Raw genomic sequence first — 11,222 nt, 5'->3', positions numbered from 1 at the left:
GTCAAGAAAATAATTAGAATGTGCAGAAAATAACTAAAATTGTATAGAACATTCAAAATATAATTCTGGAATGCTTACAAGAGGACGGATTTGTTGTGGAAAAAAATAAAAGAAATTCATACCTAGCAAAAAAATTTATCAGTAGATTGACTGATAGAGATATGAGGTCCTTGTTTACATGTCAGTAAATATAAATTCAGAAAGTGAAAACCAGTTGAATATTTTAACAAGAGGCCCAGTGTCCACAACGCTCACCTGAGCACTCTGGTTAGGAAAACGCACTCTGAAATCAGGATAGTCTTGAAAAGGTGGTTCAGGGGGAGGAGGGTATGAATGAACTAACTTGAGTCTTCACTAACTATCATGGATGCTTTTGAATTAATATAACACATAATGGTTTTACTGTTCTTAAGAAGGAATTTTTTTTATTATTTCCTTTATGTCTATGATCTGTTATGGCCACTCTATTCTCCTGAGGTGTCACTATTTGATTAAACTTTACTCTTTCCTGTGTAAAAAATTGATTGCCTATTGTGGCCCCATCCTACCCCAGAGTGTCATGATTTGAACAAACTTGAATCTACACCTCACAATGATTTCACATAATGTTCATATTTTCAAGCACAGTGGTTCTTGAGAAGATTTTTAGATGTTCATGAATTTATAATTATCTCCCCTTGGAAGAGAACGTGAGTATTAACATACATGCAACGACGAGACTGAATGAGACGCAGCGGTGAAAAGCCCAAAATTAAAATTACTCATTTTTTTCTTAAAAATTACATTCAGTTGTCTTCAATCAACGACAAGACAGGTACGTGATTTACTATGAATCAAAATGGAAATCGGGATAGAAAGTCAAACGGCTTATTTCTAAGTGGCGCCATACCATTTAAGGGAAGACCTTTGTTTGTTTGTATGTTTGTTTTTCATCTCTCTCGAGAACATTTAAGTCATATGGAGACACCACCACTTGCTGCAAATTTTGTGAGTGTTCTTTTTCGTGCCAGCACTTACTGCGACATGGGACCTCGGTTTATACGGTCTCATCCGAAGAACGTCTCTTCGTCCTTCAGTGGGATTCGAACTCCCGACGTAAGCTAGGAACACTCCTTACCTTCCTACTCCTTAACCACTTCGCAACATGGGTGATTAAATGTTCATGAAAACTATGTCTATTCAATGATAATCAAACAAACTTGTGTTTATACATGTAGATATGTTGAATACACTACTTTACTCGCAAAATTCGCGCATAATATTTACAGTGTACATGTACCGGTATATGTCTGTAGATTTTAATTCGGGGTCCGTAAAGATTTCGTACGAGCTTTAAGAAAATAAAAGAACAGAAATAAATTCCAGAGTTCCTCTTGCATATTTCCTGTCCTCCGGCTTCTGTCTAAGTTTGTATTTTTAGCTCTACTGGTTAGAGACCAGAAGAGCTTATCCGATAATAATGCGTCCGGCGTCCGTCCGTCTGTCTGTCTGTCTGTAAACAATTTTTTAAAAATGCTACTCCTCGTACAGTTTAGGTCTGATTTCAATATAATTTGGCACACAAGTAGACTACACTTAGATACATAATTCTGTATATCGGTTTTTGATTTCGATGAACGATGTTGCCGTGGTTACTAAATATAGAAATTTCTGTGAAATACTTTCAAAATGCTACTCCTCCTACTGTTTTCGTCTGATTTCAATATAACTTAGCACACAAGTAGATTACACTAAGATACATACATGTAATTCTGTGTATCGGTTTTTGATTTCGATGAACGGTGTTGCCGTGGTTACTAAAAATAGAAATTTCTGTGAAATACTTTCAAAATGCTACTCCTCCTACAGTTTTAGTCTGATTTCAATATTACTTGGCACACAAGTAGTCTACACTAAGATACATAATTCTTTGTATCGGTTTTTGATTTCAATAAACGGTGTTGCCATGGTTACTAAAATTAGAAATTTCTGTGAAATTCTTTCAAACTGCTAGTCCTCCTACAGATTTGGTCTGATTTCAGTATAACTTGGCACACAAGTAGACTACACTAAGATACATTATTCTATATATCAGTTTTTGATTTCGATGAATGGTGTTGCCGTGGTTACTAAAAATAGAAATTCCTCTGAAATTCTTTCAAACTGCTAGTCCTCCTACAGTTTTGGTCTGATTTCAGTATAACTTGGCACACAAGTAGACTACACTTAGATACATAATTCTGTGTATCGTTTTTTTCATTTCGATGAACGGTATTGCCGTGGTTACTAACAAGAGGCCCAAGGGCCTTGAATCGCTCTTCTGATAAATTGTACAATCTATCACTTCTATTAGAAGCCTCCAACTCTATTAGTATCATAAGACCCAAAATGCATCAACTTACAAAGTTTGATAATATTTAGCCAGAACATTCTGAAAAAAATATAATTATCAAATACTGTTTGCAAATGTTGTTTTCCCTTTTATTGTGCATTTATCAATTTAGATACATTAATTGACAAAGACGGAAATATTTAATTGTATTTCCAATTTTCACATGAACCATTTAGCTGCTTTTTTTTTTATATTGACCCATATAAATAATTTAATTTCAGTTGTAACATGTCATTTGATTGGTTAAACGGTTTTATCCATTTTGTATAATTAAATATAGCCATCACAATGAGTTACGTCAAAAACGTATTACTCCGCTGGACGTTAACTTTTTTGATATGCTATATCCAAACATTTTCCAAGGAAAAAAACTGGAAAAATTGTATCATTGTCTACATTGAAATTAAATTATAAGGATATTCAAGTATTTCAACTTATGTTATACCTATAACATAACTTGGGGCAGTTTACGCTTTTTTATAAACCGCTTCTTTTATTTAATATTGTAATATCAAATAATATCCCTATAATAATAATATAATAATAATATCCCCATGTGACTAAAGAAAGACCACTGTTGAATCTGTCTTTTTTTGCAACATGAAAACTTTTGTTTAAACCTTTATAATCTCTAGTCTGAAAGTGTCAGTGTGTGGGGGTAGGTCACAGTGACCTACTTTTTGTAGTTGCAACCAAAACCTTCAAGGTGCCTCAATAAAAAAATTACTCATCAACTAAAATCGATTTCTACAGAGCTGAATTTGCACTTAGTTTTAATTTTTGATAGGGGCAATGCCTGCATCGCAAGATACCCAAGATGCAATCTCTGACAAAGTTTGATTGATTTTAGGTCAATTTACTTTGTCCAGAGATACTTAATTATAGCCACAAAATGTTTCAAAAGTGATCACTAATGGCCATGACTTTTTGGTAATATTATAACCAACCAATGGAAAGTTTGATGATTCTAAGCCAATAAGTACCAAAGATATTTAAATAAAGCCATAAATTTTTATATAAGTTTATATCTCCAATTAAGATTTTATACGGAGCATCAGCAGGGCAGCAAATATATAATTACAAAATATGAGTATTCAAAGTTTGATATAAAAATGAATAACATACCAATGAATGATAACACGGTCATGCATGTCTGTAAATTAAAAGAAAAAAGGTTCACTGGTTTTTCGTTTGAATTTTTCAAAAAAATATCTACTGACCAAGTTTTGACCTTATTTGTTACATGTTAATCAAAATATGCATTTTAAACAATTTGAAAACAAATGTCGGCAAAATTTAAAAAGTAGGTCACACACACATATTTTGTTAAAAAAATGTTTTAAGTCAAGATCAAAAAGTTCAAGATTTGATGATTAACACTTTTACCCTCAGTGTCTGAAATAAAAGCCGGGATTTTATGTTTTTAAAAGGATAAAAAAAAATTAAAAAATAAAAAAAAGATTTCTAATAATTCAGAGGTCAAATTGTTCAAGGACCCAAGATACATCAAATAACAAAGTTTGATGATCATAGGCCTTAAAGTGTAATATCAAAAATATGCCTTCAAATCAATATAAAACAAATCCCCATGTGACTAAAACAAGTAGGTCACTGTTGAATCTTTTGAGGTAAAATGATGTGATTGTCAAAAAATGTACTTTTTGTTACAAGATTTGATGATTCTAGTCCTTATGGCCAGAAAAATATACCGTTTTTATTTTGTAAATTTCAGGTCAACTTTGAAGTGACTTTCAGTTTTCTTTAGGATTTTGCAATGAAGTTTTTATTTAAACCCTTGTGACCTTGTATGTAAGTTTGATAAAATCAAATGGTGGTTCTGGGAAGAAAATTTTTTAGCAAAAAAAAAAAAAGGTTTCCAGTACTTTTTGTTTTGTTTTCCTGATTTTTTCCCTTGAGTTAAAAAAAACCTTTGTTTTAGTTAAAAAAGGTTTAAAAACATATCAGGAATGCTTATGATTGACAATGATTTGGACATAATTGGCCTTACGGGCTACATATAGTACATGAACCTTGGACTTTCAGTAAAAAGTTAACGCACACCGCACACCGTCACAAATGGCCATAGCATTAGCTCACTGGTTTAAAAAAAATTAAAACATCATGAACTTTAAATTTTGTTAAATACTCTCAAAATGCTACTCCTCCTCAGTTTTAGGACAATTATAATAGTTATGTGATTATGCAAGTACACTCACTTGAACATAAAGAGGCTTAATCAATGTATATTTCAATGTAATGCTGTTGAAAATTTCAGATTCTAATTGATGTAAGTACTTTTGCTCACCTTACTGTTATTAAGTACAAACCATTGACTGAGAATTGTACTATATGCTTTCCTTTTATATATCAATCCCAAGGCTTTTGGATGAAAGAAAAAAAAAAATTGTGTGTAAAAAAAAAGTAAAGGTACTAACTGATACAAACATTGTAGATACCATAAAAAATATAACTACATTTAGAAGTATGTATCCTCTTTCAAATGATTGTTGCACACTTTTCATTTTCCAGGGGTTTCTTATTTCATCTTTTCAACAATGGCTTCACAACCGAAGGTTCCTAATCAGATATTATTTGACTTTTACAAAAATGCCAACAAAGTTAAACATTTTCCTTTACAAAGTTTCGTTACCGGTACACTCAGATTGATAAGTGCAAAGAAACAGATCTACGGATTATGATGTCAAACTATATCATCTGTATTGGATTTCAATTAACTCTGGATAATTGTATTTTTAGAATTATTTGATTTATGATTTTTGCTCTCTAAATATTTAAAATTGTAATGCAAAAATGAATATTCAATTCCAGATTTTGTTATGCAAATATATTACAGTTTCAGATACCTGCATTTTGTTCTTGAAATGTAACAACTTTCATTTTTGCACACATGCTTTTCGAACTACACTATTGTCAATGATTTTGACAAAAAATCCTAACTGATTCATGACACAATTGTACCAAAGGAATTTTGATTTAAAAAGGTAAGACATTTTAGATTTTCATATTACAGAAATTTTATTATTTCTTTATAATATATGCATATGTGTTTTTGCCATTTGACACCTCATTTACATCATAGCAAAATCTAAATAATATTCAAAATTACCTTAAATGTAACTGTATATTATTATGAATTAATTTCAAAGAAAATCACTAAGGTTAAAGGAACATTTTATTTGAGCTTATTAAAGTTTTAAATTCATTAATGTCATCAACACAAAGATGGACCTTTTTGCCATAACAAACCATACATTTGCTTATCAAGATTTTTTAAATCTGTATAAAGTTAAATGCCATTTAAATACCATAAAAGTTTTATACACAGAATATCAACTTTCTTTCATAAATTAGGTGTATTAACCCATTCACTTCTAGTAATAAAATTGATTCAATACCATATATTAAGAGCTGGTTTATTTCTGTATTTATTAATCTATTCATTTAAACACATTAAACCTCTTCCACTAGTGGTTAAGATGGCTTTTAACAATAAAATTATTTATTAAATATTTCCTAACACCTTCACATAACCATGTTCAATAATATTGACATGAATAAGCAAACAAAACACACGAAATAATGTTCACTTTTGAAATGTTTCAATAGATGTTTATGATTCTTGTGAACACTATTGAAATAACGCTAATTGTAATTCAAACACATACTAACTTTCTTTGAAATTTTGCTCTCTCCAATGCATTCATATACCTTTACACAGATTTTAAATTTCCTTTGAGATGAAGATATTTGTTGTGTAAAAAGTAATTCCAAAGAAATATTTGAAAATTTAGATCTATTCTATGTTTTTTTAATTAAAAATAACCATATTTTCATCAGAAAGTTTGTGCACAAAATTATCAGTCTTCTTTTCAATGTAGTCTAGATATTCTAATGTCTACATCTAGAAGTATTTATGATCCTTTCCTTTTAAAATCCATTATGACAAAATTAACTTTATAATAACAAAAATATTTCAAAATTGCATATCATTAATTGACTGTCTGTTGGTTTTCGCCGATTCGGCCAGATTCAGCGAGAGCTTGCTTATAACATTAGCATACATGTTTGAATTATAATTTAAAACAGTTTCATAGAAAGTATCCACATGTATTAATTGAAATTATACAAAAAGATATATCATAAAAAAAACTTTAGTTAGGCAAAAAAAAAAAATTAATTTCTTGGTTCTCACGCCCTCCCTCATCTCTTCCAAGGGTGCCTCATTGACCCTTTTTATTGCTAAATCAATAAAATATAAACACCAAATCACCTCCCTCATCATTTTTTGAGCTTTTGTACAATGTAAAGAGCTGCCTCATGTTTTGGGGGCAATAAAAAAGAAAAAAAAGCCTCCCTCCCTCATCATATTTCTTGAAAAAAGGCCTGAGAACCAAGTAATTAACTTTGCATGGCCTTATCAAATTTTAAACTCAATAAATTAGTTTAATGTGTTGAGAACAGAATGTGTAATTCATCCTTCTATTTGTTTTAATAGTTGGGATACACCTATAAAGCTTGCAATGTGGTTTTGGTATTGAAGTCATTGTCAGCAACTATCAAAATAATCATTTTAATATCTTATGGAATCATTGTTTAAAGCACTATTGAAATCAATATTTCAATCACTTCTGAAATCTATATTTTAATCACTATTGAAATCTTTATTTCAAAAGTGAACATTATTTCAATAGTGGTTGCAACCTAATGTTTGGTATCGAAATTCACTCAACCACTATTGAAATAATTATTTCAGTAGTGGTTGCAAAAGGCCAGGTTTTTAGCATTTTATTGACACGAAATAACTCTGATTAAATGATTGTTCATTATATTTATCATAAATGAATTACTACAGAAAGTATAATCCATGATCCTAAAACATGTCTTTCCGCAGATATCGAAAAGAGTACTGGATTACTACAGAAACATATAATGGATGCACTTCTATCTCTGCTCCAAAAATTTTATTGTTTGATGGACGTTTGAGCTTGAACACTGTTTGTTATCTCCATACATTTCATTGTGGCAATAAAAACAGTATATAACATCAACAGATTTATTGCAAATCATTTTTTAAAGCAGTTTAAAATTACATGACATGAACTAAAACGAAAATACTTTACAATGTGAAAATAATTACTAGTGTTTAGCCAAATTAAAATGAGAAAATTTGGAATGTTAAAAATAATTATTTTACTTCATATTAAAAGGTTTTTCAGTCATATTAAAAAAAACATACTATACACAATGTTAATGAGGCACATCAAGCATTAGATATAACGATTACATTATTATGCTATATAAAATGATTTTAAAAATACTGTAAACCAACTATTATCGCATCATCTTTTGTAATTCGACAGTTTGAAATCAATCTGCAACGATTAATTTTTGCGACTGATGAAATATTTTCTACAAATACAAACTTTAAAGCAAAATAATGGTTCACAGGGATTAATACTTGCGAGAAAAATATATGTCTCGAAACTCGCGGATATTTATCGCACATGAACAAAAGTTGGTTAACAGTAACTGAAGTCTTTCTGTGTTGTTACATTGTCAACAATCCATTTCTGATCTAGACAAGTGAGAAGATAAATATCTTGTTCCAGTATGAAGGGGAATGGGGTCTCTTAGATAGTGTTCATTGTTTTTTCCTACAATGGTCACCAATAACAACAATCTCCATTAATGTAGCTATTAGGCAATACCTATCTAAAATGGGTCATCCAGTGTTCAACAGAATGTTTTTCTAACATCTAAGCTCAGTAAGGCTTAAAGTCAATTTGAAAACTCTCTCATGAAGCACATTCACCTTTTTTTGAATATTTACAATTTAAAAAAATTAAAATTGCACAAAACATAATCATATCGTCAAGAAAATAATTAGAATGTGCAGAAAATAACTAAAATTGTATAGAACATTCAAAATATAATATGTCTGGAATGCTTACAAGAGGACGGATTTGCTGTGAAAAAAATAAAAAAGAAATTCATCCCTAACAAACAATTTATCAGTAGATTGACTGATAGAGAAATGAGGTCCTTATTTACACTCCAGTAAATATAAATTCAGAAAGTGAAAACCAATTGAATAGTTTAACAAGAGGCCCAGTGTCCACAACACTCACCTGAGCACTCTGGCTACCTAATCAGGATAGTCTTGAAAAGGTGGTTCAGGGGAAGAAGGAGGGTATGACTGAACTAATTACTTGAGTCTTCACTTACTATCATGGATGCTTTTGAATTAATATAACACATAATGGTTTTACTGATCTTAAGAAAGAATTTTTTTTTATTATTTCCTTTATGCCTATGATCTGTTATGGCCACTCTATTCTCCTGAGGTGTCACTATTTGATCAAACTTGACTCTTTCCTGTGTCAAAATTTGATTGCCTATTTGTGGCCCCATCCTACCCCAGAGTGTCATGATTTGAACAAATTTGCATCTACACCTCACAATGATTCCAAATAATGTTCATATTTTCAAGCAGTGGTTCTTGAGAAGATTTTTAGATGTTCATGAATTCATAATTATCTCCCCTTGGAAGAAAATGTGACCCTTGATAAGAACAAACTTGAATCCCATTTACCAAAAGATACTTTGTGGCAAGTTTACTTGAAATTGTCCATGTGGTTCTTAAGAAGAAAAAAACACAATGACAGACAATGTACAAATTTCAACCAGAAAAGTTCACTAGAGCTCTTGCCTCAGCCTCGGGTGAACTAATATCATAAAGATGAGCGATTTTAATACGAATTCTCTACATTTTGATGTCCTCTCAACCCTTAAAAATTCAAAAAGCTACCGGTAACCTCAATATGATATGAGCTACTAGTGAAATCTCCTTACTCTGTTTAAACAAACAACTTTGTATGGATGTAAAAAAAATTATATATAAACTTAACTGTGTCCTATCTTGATGGATAAAACATGTTACATGTATCAATTTTGTTCAATTAATGGGGAAAAAATGCCGAATTGAAACATTTCATTTTTAGTTAGCCTGGAATGTTAAGATGACAATGTTTATGTTAATATCACAGTTAGTCAACACCAGGGGAACCGATGTAATAAATATAGTGTTATTCTTAATTACCAACAATTACAGTCTTTTAAAGCACACATGCACACACACACATTTAAAAATCAAAATGCCTACACGCTTCTTAATGCGTAGACTAAATCTGGAATATAATCAAGTTCTGCATTCACTTAACAAGATGTATTACGTGTACAAGTACCTGTAATTCTCGAATTCAACTTCATTTTAAGAAGTGATACATTCTATTATGCAAAGAATAACAGTTTGAAACAAACATTAACAAAACACAAACAGGGAAAAGAAAACAAAACAATTTGAAGACCCCCATTGTTGTTGAGGACACATTCACTGCAGTGATCATTTTGATTGTCAGTTCACCAGTCCGAGTTATAGGGAGGGGGGTTAGACAAAGATGAAGACGGGTCATGGTGTCCAACCTTGTTTCTGAAAAGCAAAATGTTACAAGAAATAATTATTCATTGTTATAGAGGCAAAATTTTTTTATTACTACTGTGCTCTCAGGTAATGTTCCATTAAAACAGCTAGTCATTAAAATCTGAGATGCTTTTGTCTTTCGTTTCTATGGACAAAGTAATACTTACGATCCAAAATATGATCTAGAACCTGCCCTGTAACAGTGAAAAATAGAGAATTAGTAATGAACTGATAGAGGAAATAATTATACATATATATTACTCAACACTATAATCAGCAATAATTTTATCAAACAATTTATATTACCTAATTATTATGGTAAAAAAAGGATTTATGTATTAAAAATCACAGTCTGAATAAGGAGACTTTAAATTATGAAGTTTTTTTTTTGTTGAAAAATTAAAGCAGAAAATTGATCAATTGAAAGCAATAAAATAATTAACAGATGAATAAAAGGTGAGGTTTGAATATAGCACAAAACAAGTTGGCTAAAGAGTAATTCTTCTTGTTTTAAGCATTCATTCAATAGTAAACTAATTATTAGCAACTATACTTTTGTTAAAATGAATAAAACCAAGCAAATTTATGCTAACTTATTAAACCATTTACAGAAATAATCAACATACAAAGTTAATTACTTTATGTTAATTACTTTATGTTAATTACTTTATGTTGTATTGAATCTAATATACCTAATCTCAAGAGAAACTTTATTTAACAACATGAAAAACTTGTCTAGTTTCAAACATAATTTAACCACCTGCCATGTCCATTCATTTATTAAGCTTTCTCACTTATATATGTATTAAGATTTCCAATCTATTCCACTTAACACTCAATTGATGGCCTAACTAATTTGCATATACCACAATGCTGAGTTATGAAAGAAGTTGACAGTGAAGAGACATGATGAATTTAAGTTTAAGTAAAAAAGATATAGCAAACAAAAAGTATTTACTGACCACATATTTACTACAACCTAAAGTGAATCAATATCATTAATCTTAAAAACTATTGCTTAAATCACGAATATTGCATTCATTTTTTAAATCAATTCTTACTTTTGACATGGCAACCACATAAAATTGGCATTGTTACAGTCATTTTCTATGTTAAGAAATAAACAATGACTGATCTTGAAAAAATTAAGAATGTTTCTGCCAAGAAGTCAAATTTTTTTTAATTATTAGCAATGAAAGTGGGAGGACAATTTTGCTTCCACCCAAACTTTTGCAAGGCAAAATTAATTAATTTTTCCCTTTAACTTTGTTTCAAAATTTTCAGTTTAGAAAAGGAATTAAAATGAAAACTTTATTTGAACCTGATTACACATAAGTTACATTTACCTGT

The 11,222-nt window shown here is 30.3% G+C and overlaps 1 long non-coding RNA gene across 1 annotated transcript; it reads right to left on the bottom strand.

The window, feature by feature from the left end:
* Positions 1-8,036: 8,036 nt before the first annotated feature.
* Positions 8,037-10,434, bottom strand: LOC134264589 (uncharacterized). Its single transcript, XR_009991564.1, has 2 exons — positions 10,040-10,434; positions 8,037-9,881 (listed from the first exon to the last, which is right to left on the bottom strand). It is a non-coding gene; the product is annotated as an uncharacterized LOC134264589 (long non-coding RNA).
* Positions 10,435-11,222: the final 788 nt, after the last annotated feature.

Source organism: Saccostrea cucullata, unplaced genomic scaffold, assembly GCF_032062105.1.
Source record: "Saccostrea cucullata isolate Sc308-1 unplaced genomic scaffold, CSIRO_AGI_Scuc_v1 ctg15374, whole genome shotgun sequence".
Classification (NCBI taxonomy): domain Eukaryota; kingdom Metazoa; phylum Mollusca; class Bivalvia; order Ostreida; family Ostreidae; genus Saccostrea; species Saccostrea cuccullata.
The sequence above is the reverse complement of the archived record's forward strand: the minus strand, read 5'-3'. Positions and strand labels throughout refer to the sequence as shown.